Consider the following 18497-nt stretch of genomic DNA (forward strand, 5'->3'; position numbering starts at 1 on the left):
ATAAAGCATAAACTTTTATAAAATAATTTTTATTTAAATTTTTAAAAATATAGTGTGATAATAATTTAATGCTAGATTAATATAATTTTGCTAAATTCATATACAATATTGTAGATGCCCTAATTGAATGAATTTATAAACAAAAAAAAATTTACAAATATTTCATAGTCAAAATAATGCAATTTTTTTTTGTTTGCTTAATTATAGTTTTAATTCTAGTCCATCAAAAACCATTTGAAGTTAATGATTCACGAAAAACTCAATCGAATTAGAAAAAAAATTGTTTGTTTTTCAAAAAAAAAAAAAAAAAAACCATAATATAAAAAACATTTCAGATAATTATTTTAAATTTAATATTTATTACGAAAAATAAATAAAACCATTTAGATTACGCGACTATCTAAATGGAATGTGGTAATTAGTACACATTGTAAGTAAATAAAAGATTTATATACTCTTATCAAAATTTTATTTATTTTAAAATTTATAATATACAAATATATTAGTAAGTATATTTGAAGAGATTGAAAAAAAAATTCTAATAAAAATTAACTGTATTATTAAAATGTGCACATTTCGTGAGGGAAAATGAAAAAGAAAAATTAAATAGTGCAACATAAAATGGCACTCCCTTAAGAGTATAAGTTGAAAAGTTATTCGTAAGTGTTAATAATTGATAATAGTTGAAGTGTTATACATATTTGCTCTGATTAAAAAAAAATTTTAAATTATTTTTATAGTTTCAAATAAATTTACAATTTTATGAATCGAATTTATGTTCACTATGTTTTTTTTTAAACCATTAATTGATTCCAAAATTTTAGTAAATTTTGTGAATTTAAGAAAAAATTTAAATAAGGAAGTTATTTATTAATTTTATAACAATATCGAATTCACAATAATTTAATATTTAATCGAATTTTTGTCAAAATTTGGCTAGTATATTTAAATTACCACGAAAATTATAGTCAAAAGGATAAAAAGGTACAGTTTTTAAAATGTTAGACCATCTATCCAATGAAAAATAAAGAAAATAATCACCTTTTATGCTTAATATTACGAACGATTTTGAATTTTTAAATAGATACAAATACATACATAGATTAAACTTTTTTATTATTAACTATCGGAAAGTATATCTTTTAAAATATAAAAAATTAGAAGAGAAATCCACACATTAGTATTTAATTTATTGGCGTTCGATAGGAAAATTCTTTTAATTCCTACTAGTTTGTTTTTTCTTTTTCTATGTTAAATTTCATCTATACTACTACTAATATAATATTAATGTCTAAATTATCAGAATGTAGCACAATGTTATAAAAATGTCAAAAATTTTTTTCTTGCAATTTTTTTTTTTATTTTTGTTTCCTTACTTCAGAAACAGATTATAGGAAGAAAAAAAAGAATTAAAATAAAAATAAAATGACAAATAAAAAATAACAAAAGAGAGAGAAAAAAAAAGAAAATTTTAATAAACGCTAAGACAACAACAAATTGCAATCCCAGACGATTTGTAAACAGAAATGTACTCATATTTGACGTAGTTTTTTTTCCAAACGCTCTCACAAACAACAACAACAACATTTATAAAAATATAAAAACAATTTTTTTTTATTCGTTCGTTTAATTTTTTATTTTTTTTTTGTTTTTCACATTTTCATTTTCGATTTTCTTTTGAGTTTTTCTTTTTTTCTCTCTCATCTAATGATTGTATATCTTGTTGTGTGTTTGTGTGCATGTGTTCATGAAAATTTCACTTTCATTTCGAATTAAAAATACACAAACAAATACGTAAAGATTGTAGTACAATTTGTGTATACGTGAATAGTAAAAATGAAAAATTCAAAATGGAGGCAATGTTGCCACATTGCATCATTTGACATTTAAACACTGTTGTGTATTATATTATATTAATGTAAATACATTTATAAAATAAATGTTTACAAATTTTATAAATAAGTTTTTGTGTGTATATTAGTTTATATTTATATAGAAAGGATAATTTATTTGCAGAATATAAAAATTCATGTTGCTAAAAGGATAAAGAAAAAGAATAAAATAATAAAAAGGAAAAGCATATTAAAAATAGAAAAGAGAGAAAGAGAACGAATAATATGGGAGAATATTTTCAGGATTCATAAAACTGTCCAAGGTCATATGTACATCTATACACATACATGTATACTTAGATATGAATGAAAATATGTTTACAATATTTGGTAGGTGTAAACGAAAATAAATGTATTGGTAATTTGAGAAATTATGCATTAAAATTATAAGATATCAAAATTAAGATTATAAAATTTTCAAACACTAAAATTTTTAATAGATTTGAAACATGGAAGACTTTTGAGTTTTGCATTAATGTAAATTCAAATCTATCTCCGACGTTACTGTTGAATTTTTGAGAAAATTTTGTACATTATTGAATGTTGCATATTTTTAGAATTCGAAAAAATTCCTCATTTTCTGAATGTGCAAATACAATTATTTTCTCTTCATTTTAGGCTTAAAAGTCAATGGAAATAAATTCAAACAAAGTTACAATTTTAGTGAATTATAAAAATTACCAAAATAATTAAACCAAAAATATTAAAGGCAAATTTTATAAAACGGCATTATAAATGGAAAATTAGAATTTTGTTACAGTTAACGATTTAATTTTCTGAGTTTTTTTTTATATAAAATATATGTAATTGTGCAGAAGATATCAGAAAGTTTTTCTAAACGACTATTTACTCTCCCTACATTTTGGTTTTAATGATTTCAAGTTTTTAAAAAAAGATTTTGGAATTGGATATAAATATAGCAGCACATTTATATAAATATATTTATTATACTTAAAAAAGTGTATACATACATTTAAACCTAATTAATATTTAAGGTAAATTTAATGACCGAAAGCCGAATGAAAAAGGGCAATTAAAAAAAAAATCTTTTTAAAAATTTTTTGAGAACGAGAAATTCTAAAATATTTTCTATTTGTTTTTAGATCATATAATATAATGAAACGAATTTTTTTAAATTAAATGTATACTCTTAAACGATTTGGAGCGTCTTTTATACGATTGTTCTTCGAAATTGATTAAAATTTTATTCAATCAATGGAAATCAATTGTATTAGGATTTTATTTTTTTATAAGAAAAATAACATCCGTCAAACATTCATTTTTTAAGCTTTTATATTAAATTTTTGCACATGAATTGTTCAAAAATTGTTCACATGAATTCTAAACAAAATAGTTGTAAATTTTTTATATAACTATTTTCAAAACAAATTAAAAAGCTTAAATACCTAAATTTAGTAAAATAAAAAAATTGCATATTTATAGGGGTAAACATTTTTTTATTCTTTGTAATTTAATGTATGTCTATTCTTTTTTAAATTAAGAGTTCAGTTTTAAATTAAATCAAAATTTAGATTTATTTTAAAATTGAACTCTTAATTTCACTCATTTTACATGAAATATATTTGATTTTGTAAACTAGCCTATATAAAGCCAAAAATTAATGTCTTTCACATTTTGATAAAATATACTTAGTAAAGAATAGTATACTATGTATATTGCTTTAAAGGTAAAATTTTACTCTACCACTTCCAGTAGAATTATTTAATGAATATCAATTTCACAAAAAACAAAACAATTATAAAAAAAACTTTGATTTTAAATTTATTTTTGAATTATTGAAGTTGAATATCACCTAAGCGCTTAATTGATCAATAAATGGAACTATTAAAGACAAATTTTTTTAAAATGCAATTCAATCGATATAGTCTAATTTAGTAATTGTAAGTCGATTTGTCAAAACACCAGATGAAAACAATTTAATAAAAATCCGAAATTTTCAATTACAATTTAAAAAAAATCCGAAAATTGTAATGCAATTTAAATGCCATTACAAAATTATTACGTCAAATAAGTTATTCGATATTTTTGAAATTTTGTGTTACATTAAATTTTACATTAACAATCTATTGACCCTCAAATTGTGGCATTATATAAAGTTAAAATTTGTAATGGTTGACCTAACACCGGTATAAAAAATTCATTCATTATATTTTCTCTTTTTTTATTTTATTCATCTAAGTATTTATGGTCAAAGGCACTTTGTCCTTGTCAGCTACAACTTTAATTCGAATATTTTCTATATATGAATCTTGATATAATGTTATATATTACCTATGTAAATAGGTATGTTACGATATATTTGAAAGTTTGTTTGCATTGCAATTTACTCTATTCGCTGAGATATAGCGTAATATTGTTCGTGACTTGACTTTTATTTTAATTTGTTTTTTGTTTTTGCAATACTTATAACATATATGTGTAAGTGCAACCTGTGTCGACGATATCATATAAATAATACAATTATATGTTTATACATATTAGATATATATATTACATATATATATTAGATTAAGGTTTAATTTCAAACCACACCAATATCGTACGTGTATCATAAAAGTATGCACATACCTACGCGATGTACATTTTAATACCTTTATATTTATAAATTTGTGAAAAATATCCAATACCCAACTGAATGGTGATTATACTTTTTTTAATTGCAATTTTTTTTTATTGTTTTTATTACTTCCATTTGTAATTGAATTGACAATCCTTTTTGGATAGTTCATCTTTTTTTCTTGTGTTGTTTTTGTTGCTCTAAGTATTATTCTTATGTTTCGAATGTTGTTTGCCTCTGTTTTGCAGTTTTTTTTTTATTGTTACTTTTGTGAAGTTTCTCTTGTTATTCTTATCAAGTTCGAAAAAATCAAAAACGTGAAACAATGCCCTTACTAATGATTCGATTATTTAAAATTTTGTTTAATTTTTTTTCCGCTTATTTAGAAAATATTTCGTATATAGTTAAAATCTTTAGTTATGAAAAAAGAAGCAAAATAGTGAAAAATTATAAAATATTACTTAAGAATGAACAAAATAAGCAATTTTTAAGTATGTTTTAGAGATTTAAAAACTTTTTTAATTGACCCTTTAATATTCACTGATCAACTTAACTGGTTAACTATAGTTAAAAATAGAATTAAAGATTAAGTACTTTGAATACTGCGATCAGGTGATAATTTCGCTCAGGCAGTCGAAATTAAGTACAAGAATAGGTACTCACTCTGTTCAGGGAAAAATTTCTTGTTAAGTTAAGTAGAAATCAGAATTATCTATCAAGGCATAGGACTTAAAAGAAAACTCGTAAGGTAGGGCAGATGAGTCCAACTACGCCATTAGTTGTTTTTCGTCTTAAAGTTATGCTTCAGGCTCCAAGATATCAAATTTTACTGATTTAAAATTTACATCAGCAAAACGGAACTTCTTTACGAAGTATATTTAAAAACTGTTCTTAACAATAGAAAAATAGAATATATTTCATATAAAAATTCAACTATGTATGTCCCTTTTGTTGGAATACGAAAGAAGTCATTTTTTCAATACTCACATATTTATACCAGAATTAAAATTTGAAGATTATTTTACTCTGAATTATGTATGTATATTTGTACTTGTATTATGTTTATAGTCTCTAAGTCATTTATGTTTGTAGTCACTTGATAACAAATTCTTATTACGTTCCATAAATTTCGCTGGTCATTTTTTTTTTATCGTAAATATAAATAAAAAATGTTTGCAAGTTGATTTATAAAAAAATTTACAAGAGACGACGAATTAAAATTGAATTAAAATGAGAAAAATTCCTTTCTTTCTCTTTCACATAAATTTTCATCTCAAATTTCAAAAATCGCTTTAAATATCTCGTAAGTAAATTGAATTTCACTCAAAAAAAAATAAATTACAAAAATCTTGGAATTCTTTATTATCTTTTTTTTTCTTTTTTTTTTACAATAAATATGAGATAAAATATATTTGTTTAGGGTGTACTCGTTATGCAACATTAACAAATATATTAAAAAAGGAAAATTTTATTTTTTATTTTCTTTATCGAAAAATAAAATTCTTAATGTTTAAATTTCTATGAGATTTCTATTTTTCTTTTTAGGAAAAATAGCCACCATCAAATAAAATTTTTTTTTCTGAATTTTATTGTAACACTTCACAAGAAAAACCCTCATCTATTGAACTGCTGCTATAGAATTAAATTCGACTTTGTATGCGTAAAAATATTTGTAAGATATAATATGTACACATTCATGTACATATTATGTCTTACAAATGTAAAATTTGAATCCTGTTTAAAGAAAAATATTAAAAATGTATGCACGTAACATCAATTATTGTGACATTCAAAAATTTTATTTTCACATAATCAGCTGATTAACCTGTTTTTAAACGTCTTTTTTATTTATTTTTTTTTTTGCTCGCGGTCTTTTTAACTTCTTTTATTTTTAATACCAATATGAATTTTTTCGTTTATTTTTCGTTTATAAATACCTGAATTTTTTGATTTATTTTTTCGTTATTTTCATTTTTATTACATTGTTATTATCTCATCGAAATGATCCCAAATACATAAGCTTATAAAAATGTTTAAATTAGTGTTGCCGTCGCAGAAAATAAAAGTCGTTAGGTAATACCTCGAATTCCCTATATTTATGTACTTAAATTTTTGAATTGAAATCGTCTGCTATAAATAAATATATTTAAAAACAAATTTATTCACAAAATGAATAAACCGAAACCATTTACTAAAAATATCACAAATTTAATAAAATAATTATGCATATACACAGTAATGCAAAAAAAAAAACATATGAACAAGAACAATTAAGTAAACTTAAAATAAGATTCATATACAATAAAAAAGTGCCGTCTCATAACAAATAAGAACAAAGTAAAAAGATAAAGCAATAAAAAATCTGCTATTCCATTGTTAATTTGTCAAAAAAATAAAAAAATTTATCGATTTTTTTCTTACTTTGTTATTGTGTCACTGGAATCTATTTGGAAGAAAAGTTGCCAGAAATCACAAAAACGGCATCACTAGTATTTAAATATGTACACATACGCTAGCGTATATTAAATTATAACACAAATACAACGAACGCTCTTTTAATATTACCATTGTATTGTTAATGACTTAACCTTTATTTCGAAAAATGAAAAAAATAAAGAAAACATAATATAAAAAAAATAAATAAGAATATAAAATGTTTAAAGAAGAAAAAAAATTGCCGCGAAAATAATTTATTTTTCTTTTTTTTATTTTATTAAATAATTTTTTTGTAAGCACAATAAACCTATAAGGATAAAATTTACAACTGTTTAAGATTGCGCTTGAAAAACGTTTAAATATAAACATTTTTTCAAATATTTTTTGCTTTTTCTCTAAATTATCATGAATTTGAGAGAAGCCCGTTGGGTAAAAGTAATCGCACAAAAGAATATCGAAATAAGCAATTTATTTTTCGATAATTTGAATTATTTTTCTTAATAAATAATATTAAAATATTGTCTGTCTCTCCGTAAAATTTGTGATTTTTTTAGAGGGTTTTATAAAATTTTGATGGGCGCTAAGGCGCCATAATTAAATTATTTTGACATAAATGACAATTATGCTGACAATAATTAAATTGTCAACTAAATTTCTTTCTGTGTAATAATGTAAACAATGTTTGACATCAGATTTTTTCTAACGACAAATAAAAGATATTTATCATCAGCTTTTCTGTCAATGTGAAAACTAAAATGGTGGCAATTATTGTTTTGCGAAAATCTTCAAGAGCGATCTTATGATTTTCATTTATTGTTTATAATTTTCGATGCAAATTGTTAAAATTTGACGTATGGCTCTGAGCTCCATCAAATAATTTCTATTTGATAAGTAGTAGATTTACTTATATATTTTATCGTGTATGTAAAAACTACCTTACTTAACTTGACACTATCACTGTTTATGCATTATCAAAAATTATAATGTTATCATATATGATTTTCTTTAAATTTTTTAACACATTTATAAACACATGCAGTTATTTTATTTTATTTTTTTTTTTTCTAACGATATTTCTTTTTAATTGTTCTTGTCGCTGTTCATTTTTTTTTAGTTTTGTGCTTCAGTAAAATTTATTTATTTAGTTAACGAGTTTTTTTTTATTTTTCTTTCCTTTTCATTCCTTTACTTTTATACTTCAAGAGAAAATCTCTTACAATTATCATTTCGTGCACCGAATAAGAATTTATTTTATTTTTTTTTTTCGCTAAACATAACAACAAAAATATCATAAATATTTTGGAATTCTTGGGAAACAAACCTGTTATTCAATCTATATATTTATTTATCTACGTGTGCATATAATACTTGTACATATATAAGAAAAATGTTTATCCTATCCGCTGTCCGGGCATGAATGGCGGTGGGTCAAAAATAGCCATTCAAAAAAAAAAAACTGCACTTAAAAAAAAGAAAATTAAAAATAAAAAATTCTCCCATGACTTAAAAATAAAAATAAATACCAAAAGAAAAAAAATTTAACGTAAAAAATACGAAAAAGACATAACATCTAAAAAAGACGAGGTATACAAGAGAAGTTTTTGATTTAATTTTACAATAATTTCATTGATAACTTTTCAGTGGTAAAGTTCAGGCAAAGAAATTAGTAAAATAATGATGTGAGGTACGTTTCAAAAGAATTTTTTAAAAATAATTTTCCCTATAAAAAAGTATGAAAACCGCGACCTTCTATAATTCTAAAATAGAAACTATTAGACGTTGTAATTGGATGAATTCTTTAATTAGAATTAATTAACAAATAATTAAAATTTAAAAATGAATATGATTAGTTGAATTATTTCTATTTTAAAAGTTTAAAGTAATTTATAATTATTAATTTTTTTTAATCAATTCTAAGTGACATAAATTAATTGTTTAAAATGCAAATTTTTTTCTCTTATTTAGCATCACAATTAAAGTGTATTTCTTTTTTCAAAATACTAAATAAAAATATTTGCTTTCAAGTTGAATTTTTATTATACTAGTTTCTAATAATTTTCAATGAAAATTCTAAAGGTAACATTAAATAAAAATTCTATTTTTAAATAAATTGTCGTAAAAGTAAAATATTTATGATATTAGAATTTTGAGGTTGAATGAATTTTTATTAAAAAAAGAAATGTACAGAGTAGAGTAAAAATGCTATAACAATTTTCAAAATTTTAAATATTTTAAAATAGAATAAAAAATTATTATTTAATTAATACGGCGTTCTTCAACTTGGTTATATTAATTGAATTTTAACTTAATTTTCTTATAATAATTAAAATATTTTAAAATTTATCCATTCACTTTTTGTTCCCCTTGCGAAAAAAAAAAATTAAAGCGGAAATAAATTAAAAATATTTTATTTTTACAACAGAGAATAGCGAATTTCTTATATTTTCGTGTCGAATAGAAACAAATTAATACAGAAAAGAAATAAAAAAGTTTCTTTGAGTCAACATTGTAAAATATTCATTGTGTTTTTTAATTTAAAACAAATAATGTGCGAGACTTTATAAAGGTTTTCTATCAGATTTGAAAAGAATATTAAGATGTAAGATTTATAATGGAAAATGCACATAAATTGATTTCATAACAAAATTTAAACTATTGAAATTATGTAGTAAAAAACAAAAGTTAGGATATAAAAATCAAAAAGAAAGACGTGAAAAATCAGTCCCTGAATGCTCTAAAAAGTTTTTTCAAATAAATTCATAATATGTCTTATTCCAATATTCCAAAATAAGTAAGTCAATTTGCTCCATTGCTGTGGTTCCCCGTCATGGAATTTTCAATGAACTGCTTATGCACGATGTATTACTGTCAGACTTCAACTGACGATATTTTATTGTTACTAGAGGCAAATTTAAGGTAACCTTTTCTGACATAGACCAAAGGGGACTGAAGATAATCTACTGATATTTTAATTCTGTGGGCTTAAGTTTTCAAAGTTTAATACTATTATGTTTGGGGTTTCTAGCAATAATTTAAAAAAAATTATGAAAAAATTTTAAGTACAGCAAGTTAGTTTTATTAGCGAGCTTCTTTATAATTTTTATCATTTTGGAATTTCTTTAACAACCCTCGAAATTTTAAATAACTTTTCGGTATTTCATAGTTATTTTGGCTGTATTGAATTTTTCACTCTTGTATTGTATTGTTTTTTTTTCTTCACTTTTCTTTTAATAATTTTGAACTCCTTTAGCTTTGCTCCTACATACATCTTCACATTTACATTCTTATATTGTAATAATATTATAACATATGTACGATATTACATAAAAATTTGAAGGCATGCGAACATTCGCTTTATACATACATATGAAGGTATGAGTATACACGAATCTGAATAAATATCGTATATTATTTACACATATTTTTCTTCTTTATTTGTTTGAACGGCTCTTCTAGTTTAGTAGCCTCAGTTCAATATAAAATGAAAACCAAATAACAACAGTATGAGAAATCCTAAAAAATATTTATAAAACATAAATAAAACCAAAGAAATGAAAAAAAAGGAAAAATAAATCAAGATGCACTTGAAATTCGAAGAAAAACATTAATATAACAAAACCGATTCTATTATTATATTTCATCCTTCTAAAGTGAATTTTTTTAAGTAAGTGTCCATTACGATTCACCATCAACAATTTGAAATCAAAATGTTGTAATGTATATGTACTTTTGAATACGTGAATGAACGTATTCACTAAATATAAATAATATTGGAAAGAGCAATTGATCGCTTCTTTATAAAATTTTCTTTAATTTTAATTGTAAATGAATTGAGTTTTTATAATATCGCCAGTTCAAAAAGAAGTAACAAGTAAAGTTCAATAAATTCGAATCAAATAAATGTTTTGTCAAAAGTGAGTTTCCAATATATTCCATAAATTTATGAATATTGTTCTCTTAATACAATTTTAAAGCAATAATATTGCATATTTTTAGGATTTAGGAAATTTAGAATTATTGAATAAATGATTTGTAGTAGAATCTATCAAAGCCAGACCCTGTGAGACGCGAAGCCTGTCATTACCGAAATAAAATCCAAATTAAGGTCTTTCCAAAACATTTTGTGCTGAAAAGGTGGACTAAATGTAAAAAACGAGAACTTCGTAAGAATCGTTGAAAAAATTTACAAGAATTTAAAAATTTTCCAATATTTTCAACCAGGCAATATCGAAATCGATTTTCCTCTTTGTAGTATAAAAATTATTTGACTGGAGGATTAAAAATGACTGGAGGATTGGCTAGCAGAATGAAACTAACAAGCCCATTTTTTCTTTTTTTTGTGTAAAATGAGTGAAAAACAAAAGTGTGAAAACAAAATAGCACTCAATAGCAGCAATAATAGTACTTTTAATATCAATGAGAAAACGAAGAAGTGAAGATCATTTGAGGAGAAATATGAAGGATCATATGTTAATTATATAAAATCGTTATTGCCGTTGGAGCTTAACACGAGAACTTATATTTTTGGGATATATTTTGTACAATATGAACATGCAGGAAAATAAAGAAAAATTTGCATGAGGTATCATGAATACTGTTGTAAAAATTGAATTTTCAAATTTGGTAGAAAATTTAGTTATGAAATAGATAGACAGAGACATCACTTGTAAGACGCATATGCTCTTCATGTCGATTATCATCAAAATTTTCTCTATATGTGTTGATAAAAGAAGGGTACAGTTTTGAGTTTCTAATGAATTTTTTATGTCTATCAGGTGGTTAATAAACAGATTTAATTTATTAAATTTCCAAAAAAATTACCAAAAATTATCAGAATTGATATGCGCATATAACATTTCTATATATGATTGCGTATGAATAAATTCTTTTGTATTTTACATTGAAAATAAATTTTAAACCACTCAGATTGTAGAGCCCTCCAATTCTTTTAATGAGTAGCTTTTGATTAAATTATTAAAAAAATTTGAGAATTCTTCATTTTTCTAATTTGTATCGATGCAACGGAAAAATTTGACTGAATATAAATATGAAATAAATTGTGAAAGTAGAAGAATTTTGCTGCGTATAAAATGCTGCTTTTGCCCTGTATCTTGTTTTTTTTTTGCGTACTTTTATAAGGTTTCGTAAATTTTAAATATTCGTGAGACCCTTTGGTATTTCATTTTTTTCTTTCAGTTTTTTTTTTAAATATATTTTCTTCTTTTATTTTAAAAAATTCTTGAAAAATATAAATTTCCTTCTCATCTTAATTAGTTACGCGCTCTGTAATTTTAGGTTACTTAATAATAAAAGTTGACCTTTAAAAAATTTTCAATTTTATTTCAATTTTCTTTTTTAATTTTTGATTTTGTTTTTCTGTTCTATACTTACTTTAAAACTAATTTCTGCTTCGTAAAAATATTAAGAATTTTGTAAAAACAAGAAATAAATTCGCGGCATCTTTTATTACAATCAAGGTTATTGTACGAAAATTATTGTAACATAATGATGGTCAAAACAAAAACAATAAATAAATTTTTGATTCTTAGTAAGTTATATGAAAAAAAAAGGAATTTTATAAAAAATTTGATATTTTGATTACCAAAAACCGCCGCCATGCCATTCTTGATCACAAAATTTCATCAATGAAAATTATTTTTATAGAAATTGTCTTAAAATTGTATTATTTATTTCGATTATTAAGTATACATAAAATAGTTTAAATTTGAATAACATACTTTCGATATTCGAATTTAATTGTTAAAAAATCTTAATTCGAAAATTCGAATTGAACATATTACAGGTCGTGGTCGCCTTACGTCCCGAAGATTTATTACATGTGGGAGGTATTAATATTTTGATTTAGTTAAGTTTCAAGCGTAGGAATGATTATTATATTGTATACGCTTAATTATATTGTATAAGCATAGGAATGTTTATTAATTGTATACGCTATGCGAGCAAGCGTGATTGTTAGATTAAATTCTTGTTCTGAATTAAATGAATTACACTTCATAGTAACGAATAATGCAAAATAGATTAATAAGTAGGTGAGACTGAATTACCGTAAATTTTTTATGTTTAATATCCCTTTATCAACTAATTTGTTATGTACTTAAGACTACTTAATTTTCTAAAGTGCATAAATTGCCGCATTTGCTCTTAATTTTACCGTTTTTTACTAACTATCAACTATTTTCATATTAAGCTAAATTTTGTACATTTGAAATTTTAACCTACAGAAATCTATTTCAAATGTATACCAAATCATTATTTGAAAATTTGTTATATTATTTATTTTTATTATAAATGGGTGATTTTACCATTTCTATTAAATTTTATATAAAGAGAAATTCGTTAAAAATTTAATACTTTTTTCTTTATATACTGAGAAAATTTATTTCTAATTTATGATATTAAAATAATTTTATTGTTCAAAATGGTAATAATAAGATCTATGTATAAGATTTGATACTGTATATTATGAGAATATTTATGAGGGCATTAATGTATATAAAAAAAAAATTTTTAAATTTAGATTGGATCGTCCATTATTTTTAATTTCCAACAACAATTTTAAATAATTTAGATCATAAAGATCACAAATATTTTTTTTCACATCTCATTTATATTTACATTGCATCTACACACATTTTCAATTTATGTTTTTATACTAAGGGAATTGGTTGGTATACCTTTGATTATAATCATTGAGAATATCTGATGAGATACAGTTTGTTTTTTTTTCAATATAAGCATATGATCTATGACAGATAACCTTGGCGCTTGAATTGAAACGGCACAAAAATAAGAAAAGGAGGAAAAGAATTTAAATTTTACGAAAAAAATCCAAAATAAATTTCTCATATTTTCTTAAAAATAAAATCATATGATGTACCAAGGTATAAATAGGAACCTTTTCTTTTCTTTTTCTTTTTCAAATTACAATCTTTTAAAGCGCAGGTAGAAAAAGCAAATAATGCAAAGAATAAGAAAACAAAAAAGAGTCCAGGTATCCAGGTATAAAAAACAACAAATTCTTTCATATATTTTAATATTACATAAATCCTTATACCTTTTTCTGGTTTTTTGAACTATTTTGAGCTGCTCTCCTTTCTATCTTCTCATAAATTTCGGTATAAATATTGTCTTTTTTTTCATAACAATCAATTTCTGAAGGGTTTCTTATTTTACTTATACATTTTTTTCATTGCTTTTTGCATTCTTTTGGGTTGGATGGGATCAGTAAGGAAACCCTTGTCTCATGACTTTAAAGTTTTAAAGTGTATATGTAAACAGCTATTATCTAAATAGTTTAATATAATTCTACCTGAAATCTAGTTTAAAATCCAAACTTATAAAATTATGAGAATACTTTTAGGAAAGGAAAGGGAAAAAAGCTCATACTTTTTTCAAAAAAAAAAAAATTAAAATTTTTTGTTATTTAAATACAAGTACATATATAAGGGGGTTGTAAGAGAATGTTTAATATAGATATGTACGTATACCTTTTAATTTAGTATGTGTTAGAAAACAAAGAAAAAACACAAAAAAAAATTTTTTGTTTAGGAAATTCTCAGGAAATCTATTTCTGGATTTGTTAACATACAAAATCCCACTTATTGCTAATTGATAAGAATATTTTTTTTAAACATCTGTTAAAGTGAAAATTTGAGGTAATTTTTCTATCGGAATTTTATATTTCGAAATATTCCAAAGAAAATACAAAAATAGTTTTAAAATTTTTAGCATTCTCTACAATTAACCATTTAGGTTAATTTGAACACTAAAATTTGAATACACTTTGTTTCTTCTGTTTCAAAACTGCTAGACTACACTAGAGTAAAATTTTACTACAAATTTTGCTTGTCAAGTAAAAATTAATCAAATTAATTTTGAAATATTTGGATTAAACTATTAAATTCTTACTTTTTTAATTAAATTATTCGAAAAATATAATTAAATTCTTAAATCTAAAAAATCTAATAAATTTTTAATATTTTTTCCCTTTTCAGGTTCGTATGATTTCATTATTCTTGGAACTCTTACTTTACTAAAATTAATATGGTAAGCCTAACTTGCTGTAAACATAAAGAAATTCATTAATGAGATTAGTAGATACTTATTGTGCGAGTTCTTTATATTTTTTATACATTTTAACAAAGTAGTAGATCCCTATAAAACTGATTTTTTATAACTTTCATTTATGCTATGATTATTTTTGTATCATTAATGATATATCTACCAGAATATTGCAAGTTTTCAGTTTTTTCTCCAAAAAATAAAGAAATAAAACTAATTTTATACCCTGCACCTTCGTGAAGGGTATAGAATTCCAAAAGCTAATTTAAAATATTTGGAAAAATAAAAAAGTTAGATTCATGAAACTTGGCAGTCGTGTGTCCAATTTCAGGTCACATATGTCCTTGATGGTATGACTTGACAGGTTCGGGTAGCTGCCATGCAATTCCGAAGGCAAATTTTAAACTTTAAAAGCAAATTTTTACATTCAAACTGTCAAGGTCGGTTTATACTGACTGAAACGTTTTTACTTGTTTGCATTTTGATTCGGTTAGTAAATCTTTATAATAATTTGAATTATACTTAATTATTAGAATAATTTGACAGCTGTTTTATTTCTATCAACAAAAATATTTTACGATATTTAAGCTTCTCTATTGAAAAAAAGCCCTTTACACCCATGTGATATACAATGTATGAACATCAAACGTAATGGAATCTATTACATATGCAATTTATCAAAATGTAAATATTATATTATTTGCATAGTAAAAAATTATAAAAAAAATTATAATCTTATTACACATATATTTTTCAGATACATACCCTTATATGAACCGTATAAATATTTATGCATGCATGTGCTTTAGACAGCTGATAATAGAAAATATAGAATAAATGATGATTACAATACAAATGATCGAGTATACATATATTTCACTAAGTATTTATTATTGGGGTATACCCTTACATTTTTAAAAAAGGGAAGTAATTTAGTTGAAAAAGAAGCCAGGCATAGATTCAATAAATGATTTTAGCACTCATAATAAAACATACTTGATATAGTAAATGATTAACGTAATTTTTTTTAAAGTACTAAAATATTTAATTGAAAAAATTAAATTAAATTTTTTCTTTAATTTTATCCTTTTTATTCTAGTTAATTTCTCTTACTATAGTTTATCGCTATGCTTAGAAGAATTGAGAATAATTTGACACTTTGAGAGAACTCTACTCTTTAAATTCGAATAAGATGCTCAAATTAAGTATTTCAATTTAGAATAAATATCGTATAAATCTTATAAACAAATTTAATCGTAGATTATTTTCGCTATCAAAATTCCCTTACTTTGATTTAATCAAAATTTAGTTAATTAAGTAGAGTTGTAATCAAAATAAAAAAAAATCAATAAAAAAAACACAAAATAGTCTTTTTTAACTAAAGGAAAAAACTTTATTTCCTCATGAAAAAGTGTCATAAAATTCAACGGTAAATTTTTGCTCTTAATATATTTTGTATTTTAGTTTTATTAATCCAAAAAGGTATTCTTCATGATTTTGTAGATAACAATGAATTATTACAATTTTTACATTTTGTCGCCTGCTAATCATTTTGTTGTAACAAAAGGTTGTAAATGAATGAATTTATTGAATAACAGAAACAAAAACATCTGCTTGTGTTAAAAGTAATGTAAAATTTTTTGAAATAGTGAAAAATATTTAAGAACATAATAACTTCAAAAATTATCCTTTTACCATTCTACGTACGTATATATTCGTTCAATTCCTTGTATGTATTATGCTTGTAGGTTAAAATATAGTTTACTTACATTCATTGTTAAAAAAAATATTGAAATAGAAAATTTCATTTGTTACAGTTTTGATTTTAGGTGTAACATTTTGGCCATTGTAGGTATGTAATTCTATTTTAAATTTTATAAAATCAGAAACTGAGATTGAAATTCGAGTAGTAATTGATTTAAAATAATTTCTAATAATCAAATTATTTAGTCATTACTTACAATGTACTAAATTAATTTGCATCTATTTATAACTTCTATATTAATTTTTTAGATTGATTTTAACATTACATATTTCTTGTCATCTGTCGAATATTAAAAATATAGAATAGCTATATAACACTTTAAATATTTCAAAATTTCTGTGAATAAATCATTTGGCGAGACCATTACTCATATATAATTGTTTTGAAATTATTAATTTATAAATCTACTAAAATTCTTTACTAAAATTCTAATTTAATGTTATAATAAAAACAAACTTTTCAATTTTTATGAGAGTTCGCATTAGAAATACAAAAAAAAAATTAATTATGTCATGCTTTATTTGTGAAATCCTATAAGAAGTGTTTTTTTTTTTTGGGGTACATATGACAAAATATAAATATTTAATTGTAGAGAAACAGGGTGATTTAAATATTTCAACAATTTTTTCGATCAATTTCTTAAAATAAGAGCAAAAGAAAAATATTAAATTTAAGAAAATTTGAACGAATTTCGAATAAATTAAATAAAATTAAAAATTTTAAACAATTTTGAACTTAAGAAAAAGAGCAGTAAATCAAAAATTCATGCAAGAGGACAATGCTTATCAAATCGCATCAAATAAATCTTCATCTTTCACATTAAAGACTTTATTTTATTATTGTTATTATTGTTTCAATACAAAGCTTGTCGTTAAAAAAATGTATTGAATTTAAAAAAAAAAAACTGAGAAGCCAAAAAGTTGTTGCATTATTCGCAATGAGTATTATCCACTAATATTTTGTAGTACATCCTGTAACAATTAATATTATCCAATACCATTTCAGGAACGGACAATTTTGAGTGTAAGTTGTAGATTTCAAGGAAATCGAATAGCTGCGATCGTTTTTACTCGTCTCTCATGTTCCAGGAACTCAGGCCTTGATTCTGAAGAGCCGTCGAACCAGAAAGTGTGTTAATGTCTGCCTTTCGTCTTCGGCCATACAATTTTTAGGTAGTTCCATTAGGTGTTTTAGCTATTTCTTCTGGGAAGCGTTCTGAGAAAACACTCGCTTCTATGAGAAGATTATCTTGCAGAACACCTGGACTTAATGCAACAACAATCATGATAACCGCCATGAGGTCGTGTGAGGAGTAGAATCAGAAGTTTCCAACAGATTCCAATCTGTGCATAGAGGCTACCTCTACATTTTCAATTTTTTGTACTAAGCCCCTGGAGATCAGTTTATCAAATCTAATTTGCCTGTAATCGGATTTAGACGTCTCATTTGAGACATGCAATTTGTGAATCGTAGAAAACACAGAGTGATGTGAATTGTATTTACGAACATTGGTCTATTGGTTACCGAAAAATTTACATAGTTCGAAATCGGAAGTGATAAAAAACTTATAAAAAAGATATTTGATGAAAAAAATAAACACATACCGAGATTCTCAATTTTTTATTGAGTCCCAAAATTTTATGATTCCTTACTTTTTAATTGAGTGCGTAAAATAAAAATTTAATCAGCATATTCTTATCAATATCTTGTGTAAAAAAATTGATAAATGCTAAAGTTCAAATTT

General features: G+C 23.4%; 1 protein-coding gene across 8 annotated transcripts in view; it reads left to right on the forward strand.

Annotated features, from left to right (window-relative positions):
* LOC129614031 (transcription factor E2f1) overlaps positions 1 to 18497 on the forward strand; it is a 99069-nt gene that overhangs the window by 43115 nt on the left and 37457 nt on the right. The window contains exons 1-3 of one of the 8 annotated variants that reach the window (XM_055528406.1): positions 607 to 659; positions 2017 to 2222; positions 14922 to 14973. The exons of 6 other annotated variants lie outside the window; for them this stretch is intronic. The gene's annotated coding sequence lies outside the window, so the exon portion shown is untranslated. Of the gene's footprint in view, positions 1 to 606; positions 660 to 2016; positions 2223 to 14921; positions 14974 to 18497 lie in introns of those variants that run through there. One more of the 8 variants, XM_055528403.1, reaches the window with a different exon arrangement.

This window comes from Condylostylus longicornis, unplaced genomic scaffold (genome assembly GCF_029603195.1).
Source record: "Condylostylus longicornis isolate FDR11 unplaced genomic scaffold, ASM2960319v2 ptg000100l, whole genome shotgun sequence".
In the NCBI taxonomy this organism is placed as follows: Eukaryota; Metazoa; Arthropoda; class Insecta; order Diptera; family Dolichopodidae; genus Condylostylus; species Condylostylus longicornis.